General features: G+C 43.2%; 1 long non-coding RNA gene across 1 annotated transcript; it reads right to left on the bottom strand.

Moving 5' to 3' along the window:
* Window positions 1-1,180: 1,180 nt before the first annotated feature.
* Window positions 1,181-18,720, bottom strand: LOC144753403 (uncharacterized). The gene is made up of 3 exons (XR_013594338.1): window positions 18,576-18,720; window positions 6,877-6,933; window positions 1,181-1,391 (listed from the first exon to the last, which is right to left on the bottom strand). It is a non-coding gene; the product is annotated as an uncharacterized LOC144753403 (long non-coding RNA).
* Window positions 18,721-21,473: the final 2,753 nt, after the last annotated feature.

Below are 21,473 nucleotides of genomic sequence, written 5' to 3'. Positions count from 1 at the left end.
GCAGCGCCCGCTCTGACTAGCATCAAGCACAGGAAACAAAGGCATTCCTCCTGCATTACTGGACCAACGCGGCTCTGTCCTGCTGCCACAAACCTGCCTCGTTCTCTAGGGCCCAGAAGAGATAGCAGACTCTTCTCGACCTACCTACATAGGGTAAACAATTCATAATTCATTCCACCACAAACCTCGGAAAAATGGCGTCAACTGAACTATAGGCCGAGAGGTCTACACAGTGGCATAACAAAACTTAAAATAAAAGGAAGCGGCAAGTTAATAAAGCAAAAGCGGGGAATAAAGAAAGTGAAAGCGCGATATGCGTGCAGTGGGAACGTGTGAGCGCGCGGTGGGAGCGTCACAGCCAGAGAGGACCGCAATGCGGGTGCGCACATATACTGAAAGCTAAATCAAGCGCTCAGTGGGAGCGTGTGAAACAGAGACGAAACGCCATGCGCGTGCACATCGCCTGTCCGGGCGTGCACATGTTTTGTCTCCCTTCGCGCACCAAACCGACAACAATTGTCTTGCTAAGGTGATGCAGCGCATGCGGAGCATTCGCTAGGCCAGACCTAAAAAGGAAACAGGTAGAAAATGTGGACATTTTATAAATGTTCAGCTTCACAGGCCCTCTTTATAGGTGCATTCTTAATTCTCATGAGGCCAGTAACAACAGTTACCAGCCAATCTAAGTGGGGACACTGAGGATCAGTTTTAGTTTCACGTGGGGTGAACTTCAGGGAGAAATCAGGAATTACATGTATGAGGTTGGGCGAATCAGACCCAGAACGTATATGTAATTCTTCATTTCTAATGGGGGTCACCAGTGTCCCACATGCAATCCACCAGTAATCTATTCCCTGGAGTCACCAGTACTCTGTTATAGTATGTAACTCCAGGAAGGAGTTACAGGGAGGATTTCCCAGCAGCTTTGAATAAGGCCCTAGGAGGTTTTCCCATTAACAGCACTCAGCTGAAGAAAGCACAATAATATATTGAGTCTGATGTAAACAGTATACCACTGAGATGGTGATTTGCATAAAAGACTAGGAGCATGAAACACTTGGAGGCATACATGAGTGGCATCAGTAAGTTTAATTAATTAGAAACAGTGGCAGCAAAATCATCGTTAGAATGGAGAATCAGGTACAAGTATACTGAGAGAATGTACAAGGCTTGTGTGAGATGTTTTCTTTTTCAGGATAACAGCAGCGTAAAGTGATTTCTGTTTCAGGTATCCAATTTCACATTTCCATTCACCTGGAATGGCACATGCGAGCAGGCTTGCATACTGATGGAGCCATCCCAGTGTGGAGAGTCTCACTTCTTACACCCACCCCCATGGTGAGAGAATCTGCCATGGTCATGATGCTGAGGAGGGCAGGGACAGCATGGATCTGAGAGGGAGAGAAAGGAAACAGTGTGTTATGTTGCATCCACTTACACATTTCACACAGATTTAAAGCACTGTCTGTATATTCTGAAAATTGAATCACAAAATCGGATTAAGGGCTGTCGTTGATTTGTCCACTCCTCAGAGAGAAACACCTCTGCCTAGCAAAAGCTGATTTTTAGTTGGACATCCAGATGTGTGTGTGAATTACCTGGTGTAATCTTACGTAACACCCTCCTAAAATTGTGCATTGTGAGTAATGCGCCAAATGTTTGGCATTTCACATCACACAAACTTTCATGTGATTTTTGCCTGTGGGACTCTGGTTCTCAAAAATACATTTTCTCCCTGAACCTGTCTCTTACTGGTATCTCGCATGACTTTTCTATGTGAAGTATGTGCTTTCAGAGAATGGTTACTCAAGAAAACAGCTAAATATATTTTGTTCAATTCTTGCAATTTTGCAAACAATAAGCGCATTTAGCAAAATGTTTTTTGTGCATATTTCGAACAACCCATATTTTAAAAGGCTATTTATCAAAAGCAGGATGCAAGAGGTTACATTTGTGCAGTAGGCCAAAACAACACAGAGGAGGCCTCATGCGTATTATCAGAGTTGTTTCCATGTGTAAAGTCATTGTAAAATGCAATATGTAAGGCAGCAACTTGTGATTTTGCATGTCAATTTTACTGAACTGTGGTAATAACAATGAACATGAATTTTGCACTATAGAACTCAGGGCCACATGGATGTAGGTTTTATTACGATTACCTAATAGCTAATTTGGGTGATTCGCTATCAAGTAGTCACAAACACCTATGTGTCTTTGACACATTCAGCCATTCCTAAAGGAGCTGCAATTGACCTACCTCATTAATATTCATGAGGTAGCTCGAAATTTGCGAACCATTGGGAATCCCTGAAAACACAGGGATGCTGGCCTGCTGGGGACAGCAGACCACCATGTCTGTCTTTGTTTTTAAATAAAGCAACTTTTTTTTTATAATGCAGCCCTTTGTCCTTAACAGAAAATGGGATGCATGTCAAAAACAGCAATGTAAAGTTTTCTTTTCATTTTTTAAGAGTAGGCAGTAGATCTTTGGGACTACGACCTGCTCTTAAAAACTTTTTTGCTTTCATTTACAAAGGTGAAGGGGTCCCATTTGCGAATGGGTCTTATTTGCAAATGGGTTGCCACCAACTTCAAATTGGAGGTAAAATGCGAATATTTTACGACCGCATTTCGGTTGAAATCATTCTTCCATACCACTGCGAGCCGCTATTAGAATGATTCGTCCTTTACACGCCCCTTATATATAGAGAATCGCTAATCCGATTCCCGAATCGCAAAATGGTCCTTTCTACATAGAAAAATGCTTTTTTCCGGTTGCAAACATTCCAAATCTGCGAATCGGGCGTGTGAGAAGTTGGCCTGATGTATGATGTCTCAAATTCTGGGGGCACCTTGTATCAGTCCAAACAATACCTTATGGTGGTGGTTGTAAGTCAACCTTAAAGGACAAGCTATCCTAATGGTAGCATGGACTAAGCAGCCTTCAGGGTAAACTCAAGAGGGCATGTGAAGCCAGCTGTTTTACCATATGCAATCCTGTAATATCAAATGAAAGGACACCACACAAGTTATATATTATAAAAATATATGTATTTATTACTAGAATATTTCCCCATTCCTCTTTATGAGTATAGGAGCACGAGCGTTTAAACAAAAGCACAGTTAACCATATGAAAGTTGCACAATTATGGATGAGGCCGGTGGCCACTCAAACCATATATCAAAAAAGTGGTATAAGTATCACCTTTCGAACTGTGGTAAGGCCTGGGGCCTTGGGAATCGCTGGGACTACACTGGACTAACAGCAGTTAGGACGGGAGTAGCCCGCGGGAATCGGGTGCAGCGCTAAAAGCACACGCATGCACAATGCAAAGTCAATGGTGCGTAAAAGTTATCGAGTTACAGTTTTAAGAGTCTTCCGACTGGAATAGGATTACCACACTTTAAACTTAGACACTAGAGGTGTAAACTACTACAGGAGCACCGGTGTTAGATCTTTACCTCACCCACAGGAAGCGGGTGCATAGGTGCCAAAGTGTGTCTGGTTTCATCGTGTAGATCTATGGAGCCTGGAGATGAAGATGCTGCAGGCGGCCAGTAGAGAAGAGTCCGGTTGAATCCAAGGTTGGATCGAAGATATAGAGTGCCTGAAAGCAGAGGGGACAGAGTCTGGGTCACTAGCCAGTGACCAGGAAGGAACCAGGCAATGTCGGGCGCAATCAGGTGCTTGACGGGAAGCTTGTCTCCGCTGCCAAGTGGACTCTGGGGCATCAAGGATGTCCAGGAGTGAATCACAAGCTGTCTCACAAAGGCTCTCGCGGACGGCGGTGTCGGCTTCTGGATCGAAGTTAACAAGCCTTGGCAAGTGGAACCACGCAGGATTGGAAGATCGCTTCTTGTTCGGACCAGCAAGGTCAGATAGATTGCTCCTTTTCAGGAAAGCGAGGGCAAGTCTAGAGCAACTAGACCAGCAGTGTAAATTCAAAGGATCGTCGGTATTGTGGCCACTAGCTAACGGGCAAGCGGCCGGACCAATGCATCAAGCAGGAAAATGCAAAAGGGCCCCACGCAGCACTCGGTGAGTGTGGAGGGAAGATCTTCAGTGAAAAAGCTGCTCGGGGCTAGGGCTTCTCAAACCCCAATGCACAGCTTCGAGGAAGCCTCGGGAGCTGCACAGTCAGCACTTTGTAGTTTTTCCAAGATGACCGGCTCCATGCTTCACGTCGCCTCCACGGGTCTCAGATTCGCTGGGACTGTGGATCGGGCTGTTATGAGTTATGGGGAGCTGGTCTTGTTGATCTCTGTGAGTTCTGGCGGGAACCGCAACAAAGCAAACCGTTGGGCACTGGATGGTGCCTGTTTGCACAGGGTGGTCACTACTTGACCACAAGGGAGATTCTTCAGTCTTCCACGTTGAGTGGGATGTCGAAGGGTCCAGAGTTCTGTATCAAAGTTTCAGTCAGGATAATCTGATGTGCAGTGCCACAGCTCCTACCTTTATTCCAAATAAAGGGGCTGGATATCCTGCTAGGTCCCTCCTATGGGTGGGACCCAGGAAGGGGGTGGTTACACCCCTTTCCCTTTGTCCAGTTTCACGCCAGAGCTGGGGCTGGAGTGCCCCAGAACCGGTTTGACTGGATTTTGCATGGGACACCTTGTGTGCCCCAGGCAGTGTCTAGTTTCTTTCAACCCTCCCTGCTCCAATCCACTATCTCCTGTCTGGGGTGGTGTAACACCTCCCTGTGACAGGAAACCCTTTGTCCAAGCCTCCCCTGCCAAGTTTCGGTCAGCAGCAGGAGGTCAGACTTGTGTCGGGGCAGCAGCATCCATTTAGTGATGCTGAGGTTCTGGTTAGATTTAACCGCGTTTAAGTAAAGTAACATGTCTTCTCCCTCTAGAAGGGTGGAATGCTACCCTCATCACAAGAACTGGTGAAGGGGGTAGTATTCCAAAGTGTATGACACCTTACACGACATGTTTTGATAAAGCCAAACCAAAGTTAGCAATAACCGCGAGGATTATAATGCACTTAAGAGTATATGGTATGGCAATACCCTGGAACAGCAGTAAGGAAATGGTTCCGAACACTGCAGACAGGCTTAGGTCATGCTAGAGCACCATCTCACATAAAACCAAACACTCTGCCTCCAGGATTGTTAAGGCCTGCCATAGGAGTGACTTATAGGTATATATGTGTCCAGATATAGGTTTAGACATAGGTATACTATATCTAAGCAAGGGGTGATTACACGACCTTGCCCCAGCTGAGTGATCAGCCAGTTGTGTCATTTTGGATGGCCAGCCAGGGGTGTCAAAAGATATGCTGCAGGCCCTGGTAAGCCTTGGGTACCTATGGTACACTGTACAGGGGCTGATAAGGTGACCCAATCCAATTTAGTTATGCACCTAGGGTACTTGGAGTCCATTTTAAAGAGAGAGCATATAGCCTGGGACCCTGATTAGCAGGATCCCAGGCCAACTAAGTCGAAAACCAGCTAAACACAAGGCAAAAAAATCTGGGGTAACCATAGTCAGGTATCCACCTTCCTACAGGGCGTTTGTAACATGAAAAAGCAACGTACATGTGACCATACATGTGTTAATATGAGGTTATTACTACATTTGCTGTACATAACATTTTTACTGGGCCACAATTATCACATTTATTTTCACTCGTGTGACATTCATGTTTAGTAGGACATAATGTAGATAAACACAAAGATGCTTTCTGTGATATTTTACACTAATCGATACACCTCAAACTAAACAAACTGAAGGTGAATCATTCAACAATGTAGATCCCATGATATCAGAAGGTACGTGCAGTGTAAATTGTATTAGCACATGATTAAGCAGAGGGAGCCTGCTAACTAATTATTGGGAAATGCACTACTTGAGTTTAAGAAATCTCCATTTGATTATGTGATCACTGAAGATGTCTGTCTATGGAGCTGAAGATTTGACTCCTGGTTTGCGCAGTGGGGAATAGTGACAGATATGTTTTCAGTTTTACAAGGTCCCAGCCTGTGACTGAAAGCACTATGAATATGAAAGTCATTTTTTTAAGTTGCATTACACACAGTATAAGATAGGCTCCCATAACATATGGAAAAAGATTTGTTTAAGATGAAAAAAGTGCTTCCAAAATATAGATTTTAGTAATATGCAGATTGTACATAGTGCAGACATTTTTCATAACTTTCCATTGAAAGAACACATGAGGTAGGTCAGCTGGTAATATCCAATAATACCAATCAGAATGAGTAAATATTTTGCATCACAAATCTTCAAGTGACTTCATCAATTAAACCAATACAAACTTCCAAGCAACCTTTACATTTGCATATTAACCCGTAGCACACACTTGTATTTTTTTCTGGCAGAATACACCCAGGCAGAAGGAATGCTTCTTGTTTCAGCTGGTTATTCCCCTCCTCAGCTTCACAGCACAAGAGACTCCCTTCCTTTCACTTAAGTTGAGGCTTCCTAACTCTCTGTTTTAAGTCCTGTGTCAGCTGTCTTGTAACTTAAAATTAGGAAAACTGTTTTTGGTAAATTAAAAAGTATAAGCACTTCATCCTCCTGCAGAACCCACTAACTTTGACTTATGCCTCCATGGGAGTGAAAGGCTCAATAAGAACTCAAAATCTGTCTCACTCTCATACATGAGACTGGGGTTTTCCAGGAGCTTGTAGCCTTCGATGAACGACACCTAACTCTCTGCTGTCACTGCTTGAACCAGCCACTCTGGAAATGTTCCTTACATGTATATACAGCTGATTAGGAATCCAGGCTCAGTATAAACAGTTCCTATTGGGAAAACCACTTAGGTACTGGGTTGCAAACATATGCTTTTAGAGCTGCACATGGGTGATATATGATTTACTGAGGTTACAATTTCTTCACATTGCATACCTGGTCTGTCACACTTGTAGTCGTAGGCTTGATAGTGGTATTGCCCTGGTCTGCATGCTGAAAAGAAAAAGATTAAACATTTTAATTTGTCACCTTTTACATTACTCATTTTTTAGTCACATATCAATATCATGTCCTGCAGGCGGAAAGAATCTGTTATTGTATCATGTATTTATTCTTCTGGGTGTATTTCACAGAATTTGAAACGTTTTGTGAAATTGCGGGATGTTTTTCTTCACCCCTATGCATTCAGTACTTAATTTGTTTAAAAAAAAGTTCAATGACATAAGGTATATCTCAGAGGCCACCCTAGCCTGCACTACCTACATGCCTTATTTGAGCTGGCAAATGTAGGTACAATAGCTTCCTACTAACCATCAAACTCCTAAAAATGTGAAAATATGGACTATTCCAATTACCCAAAACTCTAAGCATTGCTTTGGCGTGCTGGCATTATTTTTTTTTAGGTTCACTGATTTGTTAAAATAATCTTCTGATGTGCTTGCTCAAAAATAAGGACCATCACGGAAACTGGAGAACAACAGTGAATCACCACGAACCTTGAATGGTGAAATTTGCTGTAGTGGAAAAAAACAGTTCATTGCATTTTTCCACTTGCGTGTTTTAGCAATAAAATTGCCTAAATAGGGCTTAGGGATATGATTAGAGATTGAGTGTCTGCTAGGCAAAGCAATGTATTTATGTCTCATGATTCGTTCTTTATTCTTGACAAACAATTGTAAAGGGCGATTTGATCATAAAGGACTTGTCCAAATGGGTTTCTTCATAATAGTATTTCTACATCATTGCAATCTTTGTTTTCAGATAGCTCTTGTGCATTGCTCTTTCAGTTCAATGTAGGTCAAATCAGGCCTAAGGAATCTCCTTTCAACCTTTTATTTTTATTTTATTTTTTTATTGAGAATTCATGAAACACAATGAAAACCGATTTACATGATTAGAGGAAAGAAGACAAAATATAAGATATACCAATCAACCATCATTATGGAGACAGAAGTAATGCAGAAATCGGTTTGGCGGCATACAAAAATTAATATCTGATTAAATTGATTCCTTTGAATAGTTAATAAGCCAATTACATGCAATATCATATATCCTGTGACATTTTGACACATTTTGAGGGCCGGATAAGCTCGCTACACTCTGTTTGCCCGCCAAGCAGGCACTGGTGCCCAAATCTTCAGTCCCATTTCTCTTGTTTTTTTGCCCTTAAGTTCATACAGGGCCGCCTCAACATTATGTATTCCTAAGAATCTAGACATCCACATTTGGAAGGTTGGGGCCTCTGTATCTTTCCAGGCAGCTGAGATTAATATTCAGAGGACGGCTGTGGAGATAAAGACTAAAGCTTCAGTCTCGATATTTAAATTCAATTTACTTTCACATCCTATGATCATAAGTGTTGGGGACAGGGTTATTTTAGCATCTAACAGCCCCTCCCAGAATGCTTCAATTTCCTTTTTAATTGATCCGAGTTTCTCACATTGATAAAACATGTGGATAATATCAGCCGGACCTTTAGAACATCTGGGACAGTTATGATCCACCCTCTTGCCCCAATCATAAAGCTTGGAGGGGGTATAGTACAGGTTGAATAATGTTTTAAAGTGCTGAGCTCTTAAATTGGAGGAGCGTAAGAATCTTCCATCCATTAAGAGGGCTCTATAAAGGTCGATATCTGGATCCTCCAATTTAGAAGCCCAGGCTGCCTCAGTTTTACCCATATCAACCTGGGATCCCTCCACAAACAGCCTATACACTCCATTGATTCTTAGGTCTCCCCCCTTCAGATAATCCAGTATATTACACATCTCGTTTAGAATGATACGAGGCCTTCTTGATCTAATTGAGCTGACCACCTGAGTGTATTTATAATCTTGGTTGCCCTGGAGGGAGTACCTCTGTTTCAGGTCTTCGAGAGATCTACACTCGTCCCCTACCATAACTTGCCCCAGTGTCAGAATACCCTGTCGTTCCCAGTGTCTCCAACACCCATCATTGCTTAGCCGGGGTGGAGGGAAAGATAGCACAACCCATGGCTGCCGAGTCCCCAGCTCTCAACTGCAGCACGGGAGAACTTATCATCAACACCTCGGGGACTAAAGTAGATAACACTGACATCGCAAAGCCTCTTATTATGAAACCCGGCCACGATGGGACTCCTAACTCTTTACAAAATCCCCCCAAGGGGAAAATGATACAATCTGAAGTAGAAAATCTAACTGAGGAATCGGACGCATATATTTATGAGACTGGCATCTCAATATCGAGTGGGATAAGCGATGCTAATATCGATTCAAACCCAGGTTTAACCCCTGAAGGTTCAGATTCCTTAGACGCCAGGAAATCTAGCGCTTCCGAACAAGGTTACACTCCGAAAAAAAAAATTGAGAAAAGGAGAAAAAGGAACCAAAGGCTTAATAAATCAACCTTTGAAGAAAGTTCTGACCAAGGAAGCATCTCAGGTCAAGCTAGCAAAACCAGGAAAAAATCCAATAATCCTAATGAAGCTGTACCAGATCAGCACACTGGAGAGGATTGAAATGGGAGCGACACTCAATTACAACAGGGATTACCTGAAAGAAAAGGAAAAGGGGCAGAGCCATCTCTAAAAGATATCCTGTCCACTATCAGAGACATTCATAAAGACATAAAGAAGGACAGTCAAAGAAACCATATCGCTATCCAGAAGCTAGAAGGGGTGGTCAAAAAAGTAGGTAGTACCTGCACTGAGATATTGGAAAGGATGGCTTCCCTAGAAACCCGCACTGAGTATTTAGAGAAAGATGTTGCCTGCCTTCGAAAACAAGAAAAAACTCAAGAAGGGATCATTAGAGACTTAATGTCCAAGGTCGAGGATCAGGAGAATCGCTCTAGAAGAAATAACCTCCGCTTTCTGGGTATCCCGGAAGCTGTGGAGAGTAATGATCCTAGGGGATATATAAGCAATCTTCTGAAAAAAGCCTTCCCGGAATTACAATCCCGGGATATGGACAAAGAAATCCAGCGGGCTCATCGCTTTCCCCTTACACAACGTAAACATATTGAGAACTCCACTAAATACCCAAGGGCAATGTTGGTGTATTTTGGGAACTTTATTTTACGTGTAGCTATCTACAACCTTGCGCGCCCCCCCAGCAAGCGGGAGCATAATGGATTCATCTTCTTTGTCAGACCAGACTTTGCACATCCAACAGTCGAGCGAAGGTGGAGAATGCGGCAGCTTTTCACTCCCTTCGAAAAAAACGGTGCAACGGTTTACCTCCAAAACCCTTCCCGACTAAAAGTAATTTTTAAGGGAACCATGCGCTTCTTCAACAGCGAAATTCAAGCGGAAAGCTACCTGAAACAAATATCGGACACTGTTAGGAAGGAAAACTGACAAAGACCATGAACTAACAACTCAATAAAGGGCTATGGTTGCTGTTCGGTAACCTGTGTTATGGATGACCTATGAATGACTCCTCAATAAGTGTGAAAATATTACAAATTGTATGAAACTCTATTGTGGCTAAAAAAGCTGCTGGCGATGCTTAAACTAGTACGGTATTGATATGGGCCTATGCTCTCTATCTCGCATTTTTTTTTTTCTCTTTTTCTTTCAAGCAGGCAGGGCCGGAGGCTCTGAGAGCGGTCTTTTGTGCATGAACCAGACAGACGCCCATACCTGGTTCCAGTCGGACCCAGGACGCCTCAATGGGTGGTAGGGGGGGAGGGACTGGGTGGTGGCGGGGGGGTGGGAGGGATTGGGTGTCATCGGGGGGATGTAAACTCCAAAAAGAGATTTCATAACACTATTGTAATTGTAATCTGGCTGAGGAATAAAGCTGCAATAAGTTATGTATTCAAACGTGTTTCCAGCATGTTAAATTGCCAGTTGAATAGAAGGAAGGATTTAAAGCTGAAGTATGTCTAAGGTTAGGATCTGCTCTTTGAATACAGGGGGCCTAAACGACTGGAAAAAAAGAGGAAGACTGAAGGAATTTGTTAAATTCACACAAATGGATATCTTGTGTATGCAGGAGACCCATCTGCCCTGGGGGAAAAAGTATTGGCTAAACTTAAAGGGATTTGAGACTCTTTCTTATTCCTCCCAAACATCTACTATCAGGGGGTGGCTATTATTAGCAAGGTGTGTCTTGGGGGGAGCAAAACGATTTAAGGCAGATACTATGGGGAGGTGGGCATTATGTGAAATTAATCTGGGCATCACCATTTGCTCTATTTATGGGGCCAATGGTGATGACCCTGATACCTTCGACCGTATGGAAAAGGAGTTGACGAGCTGGCCGGCCCCCATAGTGGTCTGTGGGGATTTGAATATCTCAGCAGACTTCAAAGGGGGAACCGTATATACTGGACGTAAACCCCGGGTATATCGGGCAGTACGCTCGATGATGCATTCACTTGGGCTGAGGGATGTCTGGGGGAGTATTGAACCAGGGAATCCAGGCTTCACATATTTTTCACATTCATTCCAGAAATATTCTAAGTTAGATAATTTTATGATTTCTGCCACCAAGATTAGCACAGTTGAAATCAGTAAACTGCCCAAGATAATATCAGACCATAACCCATTGATATTAACAATAAATGTTAACAGGCCAGCTAAAAAACTGAGACCCTGAACCTTCGATAGGAAGCTTTTAATAGATAGTACCTATGTAGCATATATTAAGAATTGGTCACAGACTTTCTTCGATGCAAATAGATACAGCGCATCGAGAAACTCTGTTTGGGATAGCTACAAAGCTGCTTTAAGGGGAGAAACTACCAGCTATATTTCTAGAAATTGGAAAAGGCTTAATCTAGAGAGAGAACAACTAATGAATACATTATTGGTCGCCGAGGAACAGCATAGGAAAGATATAACCCAGGGAAGGCAGGGAATAGAAAGCCTAGAAAGAGTGAGTACTATCAAAGCTGAGATACAAAAACAACTAGCCAAAAAAGCAGCTGCGGAATATCAAACACAAAGAAGGAGGCTGTATGAGACGGAGGAACAAGCTGGTAGAGCATTGGCACTCCGCATTAGACAAGTCGCGTCAAAAAATACTATTACACACATAGAAGAGCAGGGTATGAGATATGAGGAGCCAAAGGGAATCATAAATGTATTTAAAAGATATTATCAAGCATTGTATCAGGAAGAGCCTGTTATAGAGGATCCATTGACCGAGTGGACAGGATTGGGAACCAAAGTGGCACAGGGTGACAGAGAAATCTTAGAACAAGCCATCACCTTGGACGAACTTTCGGAGGCCATACAAGATCTAGCAGCAAGGAAGGTTGCTGGCCCCGACGGTCTACCACTCGAATTTTATAAATGGGTATTTGAGGACACATCCCCACTTTTGTTAGACCTATTCAATGGAATAATAAACACAGGTATAATTCCGGAGTCATGGATGAGCACCAATATTGTGGTGTTGCATAAAAAGGGTAAGCCCAAGGAAAACCCCGGCTCATACAGGCCCATATCCCTGATAAACGCGGACAATAAATTATATGCTAAGATCTTAGCTACCTGCTTGGGACGGATCATTAGGACCCTGGTCTCTCTCTGGCAGCATGGATTTATTCCCGGTAGGGGAACTACGGACCACATCAGACGAGCCATCACGCTGTTCGATATCCATGCTGCCGGGGAGGGGGGTGTCGCAATGGTCCTCCTCGATGCGGAGAAAGCTTTGGACCGCGTCAGATGGGAGTTTCTGTGGAGGGTGTTCGATGAAAGGGGGTTCGGGCCAAAGTTTCGGAAGGCTATTCAGGCAATGTATACTACCCCAGTTGCTAAGATTCAAATGATGGGTGAGAGCTCGGAGAAGATCTATATCACGAGGGGGACTAGGCAGGGATGCCTGTGCTCACCCATCTTATTTGCACTATATATCGATCCTCTAATACGCCAGATAATGAATAACACTGTAATTAAACCGGTAGTTACGAAGGGATTCGAAAAAAAAATCTTGGCATATGCTGACGATCTGGCTGGCATATGAACCCGACGTGGCTATGCGTGAAGTGGTGGGAATCACAAGCCTATTCGAGAGACAGTCAGGGTATCGCTTAAATGTGGGCAAGACCCAGGTGTTGTGTTCTAAGAATATAATCAAATCAGACTCCAGATTCGTCGATTCCGTGGTGTATCTGGGGGTAACGATTAATGTACAGACGGAGCATATAATTAGAGATAACTTCAGCCCTCTTGTGAAATCAATGAGGGAGAATCTGAAAAGAATGGATACATTGCAACTCTTAATAATAGGATGTGCCAATGTCATCAAAATGACTATGTTCCCCAAGGTATTATATAAATTCCGGGCGATCCCCTTTAAAATAGAGGGAAAAATTATCAAAGAAATAGAAGCTATTTTCATGAATTTCCTGAGGCAATATGTAAAGGTCAGAAGATCCATGAAATACATGTCTTTGCCACAGGAAAGGGGGGCCTTGGACTGCCAAATCTTAGATACTATCATTGGTCTTGTCTCCTTACCAGATGGCTATATTATTTGATCCCGTGGGAAACAGTGTAAATACCTTGAACAGACAAGATGCTATCCCCTCTATTTTTGAATTGTTGCTTGGTAGCGAGGCTACCGGGGTATTATTAAGGAGAACAGAAAGAAGGTACTACAAAAAAACAAGATACAAAATACTTGAAGGGATATGGGGGGTCTGGGCTGCAGCTCGGAAAGCCTTGTCAATCTCTAAATATAACCATCACACCCCACTTTGGAACTCTGGTCTCTTCCCTAACCTAAACCTTTCAACTTTTTAACATTGAGAGTTTTACCTAATTATAATAATTCACTCATGCCTAGTCCTGAGGGGTGAAACTTATGTCTTTAAAAAGAGCAGTCGGTAAACATTGATACTTAGCATAAGTGGAAGTGTAAAATTGTGTTTCATGGGCAAGGCACTGGCTGAGGCAAATTGCGATATTGTTAAACACAGGGCCATCACAAGGGGGATGGTAAAGGGAGCATTATGCCACAAAACCTACTCTTTCTAGAGCTCTATGCTCCTTTAGCAAAATGTACAAAATGTTTTATTGAATGCAAACCTGTCCCCTTCATTTATAGAAAGGCATATTTCTTATACATGTCACAAGATGCAGTCGGAGGCCATGTTTTCTCTTCTTCTGGGTTCATTTTCTTTTTAAACCTAGAAACAGGTGCTCATGACACCTGGTTAATACAGAAGGAGTGCCCAGAGAACCCTGCAGTAAGTTATTGCTCAGCCCTTGCAAACACTTCCGACAAGCTTGGTTAAAAGGAAGGGGAATTTGGATGCACAAAGCAGGTACTGTCTGAAGAAAGTGACCGTATCGGATTGGGAAGGCCACCCTCAGCACTTCTCATTTCCAGGAAGATTGTCTGAACTGGGAGATGGACTCTACCTTAGAACTGCTCTGGCTGGCAGGCTACAGAGAACCTGGGATGGTACTATCTTTGCATCGTAAATTCCAATTATAAATTGGTGACTTTTTTTTTTTTTTTTTTACTTTAGCCATTGGTAATTGTGTTACAAAACAACAAAAAGGATAAACAATTGGTGACTTTCTATGTAACATTAATTAGACTCTCAATCACTATACAGCCAAATGAGTATTCTTAGATTTTAGAGCTATGTGCATGCCATGGTGGAAATCCTGGCTTCATGCAATTGAGTGAGCTGAACAAACCCCTTTAGCTCCCAGTGCCACATTTCCCTTAAAAATAGGATCTGAGTTACTGCTGTGTGGACACTAAAATGTTATTGTACCCCTGTACTGTAGTTGATACTCCACATAACCCTGTAACTCAAATATCTAACTACTAACATTAACTTCTTAGCTCTACATCAAAGTTCCATTTCATTAAAATGCTGTAGGAATGGTTCTATGATAACAAGGAGTCTTTCAAGTTTGAATACAAACATCTATTGAGCATGATTTTACACTGTGTGGTATCACAGATAAGGTAGAGGGGCTATGCCTGTTGTGAGTTATGATGGAGCAAGGTTTCGCACGTAAAGCGCCTTGCTTGGACTCAGCCCTCTCGAAATAAACTGTAATACACCAATAAACATGTTTCGTCTTATTAACAATGCAAAACACTACATTTCTAGTAAGCTGAGGAAGCTTGTCTATGTGCTTTTACTAACAGTAACTCGAGTGATCTAATATGGCCGCCGCACCGTGGTAACTTTTCTGCGCATGCGTCTGTCACACTCACGTGAAATGACATACTTACTGCTTGGTGGGAAATTCTTGCTTCTGCGCACTAGAACTAAAGATGGCTGCTCTATGTTCTTATGTGCTAACGCTTGCACTATTGCTTTTACTAAGTTGGTCGTTCTGCATAACGACTAATGCTTTAGCTAAAATAAAGTAATGGGAATAGAGTAGAGATTAGTGTTATACAGTGCATTCATTTATTTCTTGTTCTAAAACTTTTTCTTTTCTACTTTTACATGTCTCGTATTTTGGGCATGACATGTATTTCTGAACTCCAGCTTGGGAGGAACTGCGCCTGTGCAGAGAAGCTCAAACTCCCGAAGCACTGGCATTGAAATCCTGCCAAGTCTTGTCTTGCTGGAAGATGTTCCTGGGAACTCGACCTCCTGAACCTCCAAGAGGATGTCAAATTATACATTGTATTTGTTATTGAAACATTCATTGCCGGGTGGAATAAAAGTGCATGGCAAAATAAAATATTGGGCGGGAACATACATCTGAATATTGAAGAGCATGACCTCATAACTGGTATGGTGTTATGACCTCTCTTCGTCTTTTGACCAATCAAATTGAGGGAATTCACACATTTTTAACATTGGGGGGTGGTACACTGCCCTGGAAAATGGTATGTCTAAGGTAGGCTTAGCTAGTTAGATTGTCCAACTTGTCCGAAAAGCTGACCTGTCACTGACCCAACGCACTCAATAGGCGATCGAGAGCAGATGTGCTGGCGGCGCACTCTGTCTGAAGAATCAATAACCCATTCAGGATTCTGGGAAGGAGATCGATAACCCAATCGGGGTTCCTGAGGAGAAGATTTGCTAACCCAATCGGGGTCCGACTGTTAGCTGCAGAGAGGGGTGTGATGCTGGTGTTGCACTTTAGCTGTGGGTGCCCTGTGGTGGTCCTGTCCTGATCCAATTTGGTCCGTACTTATCCTGATTCTGATCTGCACCTGTTCTATCCTGCTGGCACCTGCATTATCGGGGGTCCTAACCTTTAACCAGCCCGTGGCTAGGGTGGGTTTTCACACCATTCTAGGAAAATTTAAAGCTGAGAGAGACATGTCATTGTGCTGTTTCCCTTTTCTTACCCTTCCTATATTTCAATGCTTAAAGAACGTTTCATGATAATTCTCATCATCTTGCTTGGATATTATTTTTGATTGATCAAGCCCTGATAAATTTAGTATGAACATTGACATTTAAAATATTATTTAGATAAAGCGTTTAAATCTTTCCCGAGTCTGTGGTTATTTTATGAGTGCAAATATTTAATGCTACCTATTTTCTTGCTAACTCCCTTGATCCCTTAGAACTTTAGGTACCGGTGACAGGATTGGTAAGTCAAGGTATAGGTACTAAAAGGTTAAAATTAAATAACTGGTATAGCGTAGGTTTACCTGTTCAAAGTGTGTATGTGTTTATGGGCCCAGGTGAGTATGGTAAAATTCTGGGCAGGTGAGCCCGCGCTCTATCAGTTAATAACAGCACATTAATGATGTGGCATTTGTAGGGTTCCTATGTGATTTTACCATATCCCATCTGTTGTACATGAAATGTGAGTAATGCACCTGGACTTAGACAAGTAGATGTGGTCTTGTGGCAAAACGGTTGTTGTTGGAACATGGGCGCCTGCAGGTCACAAAAGATCCCTATAATGTGTGGAGTCCACCAAGGTTTCATACTAGCATTGGTCATATTCAACTTTTACATGGAGTCACTTGGTCTTGTACTCACAAATAATGGAACTTGGTACTCTACTCAAAGATAACGGAATCAAGATTCACCAATACACCAATGATACACAACCCTACTTGAAAGTCTCCTCTGCTTTCGACTTCCCGTGCCTCAAGCTCTGCTTGCACCACATCCAGACCTGAATGTCCAGAGCTACCTGAAGCTCAACCTAATTAACCATAATATTTGTCAAGAACAAGAAATAATGTACAGTACAAACTTGTCTCAATGACATAAACGTTGAAGGTTTTGAACACCAAATCTCACTGAATGTCAAATCACTTGGATTCAGCCTGGACACGACCGCTCCCTCAAATAACACATTGCCAAAAAACACAAAGACGGCCTGGTTCCAGCTCCCTCATCTGAGGCAAGTCAAACTGTTTCTTTCACAAAGTGACCTCAGAACTGCTGGTCAAGCCCTTGTACTCTGGTATCTGGATGGTGGCAAGGACCTACTTCATGGCCTCCCAGACTGAGCACTGGTACACCTTAGATGCATCTTACAAGCAGCACAGCTCACTCAGGGCCAGAAGAAATATGATCACATCACCCCATCCTGATGGAACTCCATTAGTTCAGATTGCTGGCCCACACCATCTTCAAAACCAGCTGTAATATTTATTATTATTAGTATTACTTTACTCGGTTACTACAACCATCAAAGTATACATCCAATGAAAAACGACATCAGTTAAAAATAATAAATACACAGAGCATACACCAAGATACTGTATAACATTTAATAGCCCCCTGGGAGCTAGTACTGTCAGCAGGCAGTAATACAGAGCAGATGAAGCTATAGGGACCTGTCTGCAGATAAATCTCCATGACAATGTGAGGTACGTAAGACTAAGAAAACGGGCTAATACAACGAAAATTTTTTAAAGCAATCACGACCCAGCACCCCTGCTTATCCCTCAGACAAGCTGACCATATCTGCCGGTTCTCAACACACCTGAAACTAGGACACCATCACACAGCAGACTACGAAGGGTACAAAAAGAAATAAACAAGACAGCAGGGCTTTTGCATTTATGCACCCAGGATCCATCAGGACCGTCCCAACTCTACTTCAGATAAGGAAAGAGTTGAAGACTCGCCTCTTTTAAGAATACTACATCATAATGCGTTAACCAGCAACGAATAGGCCTACTTCTCCTCTTAATTGTTGAGTTTAAGCTTGTCTTTGACCTTGTACAGTGCTCCGTTGTCCTTTGGATTTGTTTGGGCTATAGACATACCTCACACATACAAGCAAATGTATATAGGATAGAAATTGAATTGTTCGTTTTCAAACCCGTAGAGTGTAACCAGTCTGCTGAGAGCAAACTTGTAAGGTCAAATTTTTTTTTTCATTATCTTACTATGCGTTTTTACCTAAATATGTGCGCATATTAAATGTTATGTGTATATATTAAATGTGTGACCATTTACTATGCTAGGGCTGTGGCAGCAAACGTTCCAAAAAACAAATTCCCTTCATGTTTGCTACACATAATTACAAACAATAGCAAGAGAAAGTTCTGACTCGCCATATTTGCAGGACAGAACACATACTGCCGACGTAAGAGAAGGTCAAGCTATCGCAAAAGCCCTCTAAAACGTTTTCTGACACGATTATAATTTTAAGAGCGTCAACTGGACAGTAGATGGCAGAATGAGCGCTATATAAATGAAAGCAAAACAGCGGAATAAATGGACGGAACACTTACGGTCATAACAAGGCTGGTAGGGCCTGTCGCAGGGGTCCTGGCTGCAGTAGGTACCTTGGTGGTGGTGGTGGCGGTGGTGGCCTTGGTGCGACATTTCTACCTCGGTGGAGCTCTGCTGACGGTATCCAAAGGCTGGTCACAGAAGTTTCCTGGGCCCGTTTGCGGTATCGGAACTCCGGCCGGGCTTTATATTTGAGCAGGGACCGACCTGGTGCTGATTGGGCCTCGGTAGCCTGTGTCCACCCAATCAGATTTTAGAACAGGGTGATTCCTCCGGAGTCAGTCATTTGTTTATTGCCTCGCTTTCTGTCATTTATTTGTTTTTATTATTTTTATTGTTTTGCGTGTTCGTGGACCCTGCCTGGGCGGCTCTCTACACTACTCAGTAACTAAGAATGGGTTTCAGATTTTATTGTTCGTGGTGACGAGTGTGGCAAGCCATTTTTACGAGTGCCTTTGAGGATGACAGTTTGAAAGCGGCATGCTGTAAAAATGTGGGCTTGTGACATAGGGTTTGCGCATCTCTAACTCATTCACAGTTATGAAAGTAAATGGGTAAAATACTAAAAAATATATGTATAACCAAGTACTCCGTTACAATCGTAAATAAGTGTTAGAAACCATTCTCAGTTTACAGTACAAAGAGATAGCTTCAATTTCAAACGAAAAGAATGAAACAACAAGGGTTCTCTTCAAGTAATTTATAATTTTTTCTGGAAATCTGCCTGAATGCAAAACGTATTTCTATTAATTTTTCTATACATTTTTCATTTTCTTTTGCTCTCCTATTCTCAATTTCACTGTTATAAATAGATAGCATGTTGCACACTACATAGAAGAAACACACATTTCGGTTTAGTGCTGCTGACTTACACACAGAAATGAACGGTGATCAATGCATCGACTTCCATAAAATGAATGGCTGAGACACACTTTTAGGTTCCATATTGTCATTAAATAGCACTTGTATAGAAAAATGTGAAGCAGGTATATTATCCCTGCTGTTTGCGCATGATTTGTATGTAGTGCAATAAGGATGTGCACCTCCAAATAAATGCTTTCTTGGCGTGGTAGTTGGATCTGATAGGCATGTATTTTTCTCCAGCTTTGCGACGCCACAGCGAATACGCACTGATCCCATCGCTTCGTTTCCCTCGCGGTCCATCAGGACCTCCGTTTAAGATACTTTGCATCAGACAAGCGACGCGGTCCTGTACCATCGCTTGCCTACACCAGTGATTAGCCCTACTGGAATCTTGGCCTTATTCTTCCACCTCCATTGTACCTTACAAGGACACTGTGCTGCGGTCATCACAGGGGCGTCACTAGGGTTGGTATCACCCAGTGCGGGTATCTCATGGTGTCACCCCCTCCCGACTTACCCCATGGACCTCCTCTGTGACAGAGCCAAAGCCGCCTCGTCCGGCACATCTTGTAGGTGGTCATCCTGACTCCTGCAGACCTCCCGTTCATCCACATCCTTGGTCAGGGTGTCCCTTCTGAATCTGCCAGCCTATGGTTGCACTGGTTGTTCTCCAACCGCTTTCTCCTCCATAGCTAACGTGTCCTCCTTCGTGTTGTCCTCCTCCTCTCCTGCTTTCACCTCATTGCATCAGAGTTCCCCTCCGCAGTTCCGCCATCAGAATATAAAGTCCCTCCTCCCCCTTGCACCGGAAGAATTACACCGGAAACAGAGGAAGAGACCAGGAAGACCAGGAAGCAGGACTCCTTGGTGCCCCCTGTGCTCCCGCCACAAGGCCCCAAGGCCTTTTCCTGACAGAACTTAACTACCAGGCTTGGCTGATCGGGCCAAAAGTCCACCGTAAGGAGCGACACATAAGGTAATACTGAAAGGACTGGAGGGCCCATTTAAAGGCAGAGGCGAGGCTGCAAAGTTTGGCCAGCAGCCAACACAGCGCAACCAGATCATAGCTGCTAAGGTTTCAGAATGCTATGTGTGACATTTTCATAATTTCAGGGTAGTTATGAGTGACATTTCAACGACTATGAGTGACACTTTCGCGCGAGCAAAATCTAGCAATGAAGACAAGGGAAACATATAGATATCAGAAATTTCATCCATATGAGCAATGAAAAACTCTAAGGAGATCTTAAAACTGCGACAAAGGACCAGAAATGGAAGGGCGCTAACAGGAGACTCCTCCTTGCAATCCAGCTGCACAGACTATTGACACCTTGAAAAAACTAATGAATGAGACCTCACAATTCACATTACTTTGGGTCGGGAGAAGTGTTAACAGACTAGTGCTTCCAAAAGGTGCACGTTCAGCAGATTGATTCACACAAAAATTTACTCGTACTTGTGCTCCTTTTATCAGCACAGGAAACTTTAATTTTTCTAGTAGCAACAGCACTGTACTTACCACACAGCACGTTCCGTGATGAAACACTGCCTTGGATCAGGGATATGAGTCCTTGTTAGCAACACACACACTTCATGAATCTTCCGATGCCTAGTGACCTTGTGACCGGTGCGTGGAAGGAGGAGGCGGCCGGGCTCCAAACAGGGACATCCACAGGCCCCTGCGCGCATGTGGTCAGACCTGGAAGAATGGCGCCAATTTGATGCCTGCGTGCGTGGCAAGGAGAAACCAAATTGCTGCCCGCCTGTGTCTGCCTCTGGCCAATCAGACCATGCATGGCCACAGGCACTCAAGGTGTCACTCCAGGGTTCACAAGGGGCAGTCAGAGTCTGTGACAGAAACCGTTCTTGACTATAAAAATGATTGCCAGCAGGAAGAATTATTGAAAGTAAACTATGCGTGACAGTCTGCATTGGTAAATAATTACAACAGCTTCACGGTGGTCTGCGCCGGTCACCGCTCATTGGTGTCACCCCTAGTGCTGGTGTCAGCCGGTGCGGTCCGCACCCCCCCC

The sequence above is a fragment of the Lissotriton helveticus genome, chromosome 5_1 (genome assembly GCF_964261635.1).
Source record: "Lissotriton helveticus chromosome 5_1, aLisHel1.1, whole genome shotgun sequence".
In the NCBI taxonomy this organism is placed as follows: domain Eukaryota; kingdom Metazoa; phylum Chordata; class Amphibia; order Caudata; family Salamandridae; genus Lissotriton; species Lissotriton helveticus.
Note: the sequence above shows the minus strand (reverse complement) of the source record. Positions and strands in the feature narration are given on the sequence as shown.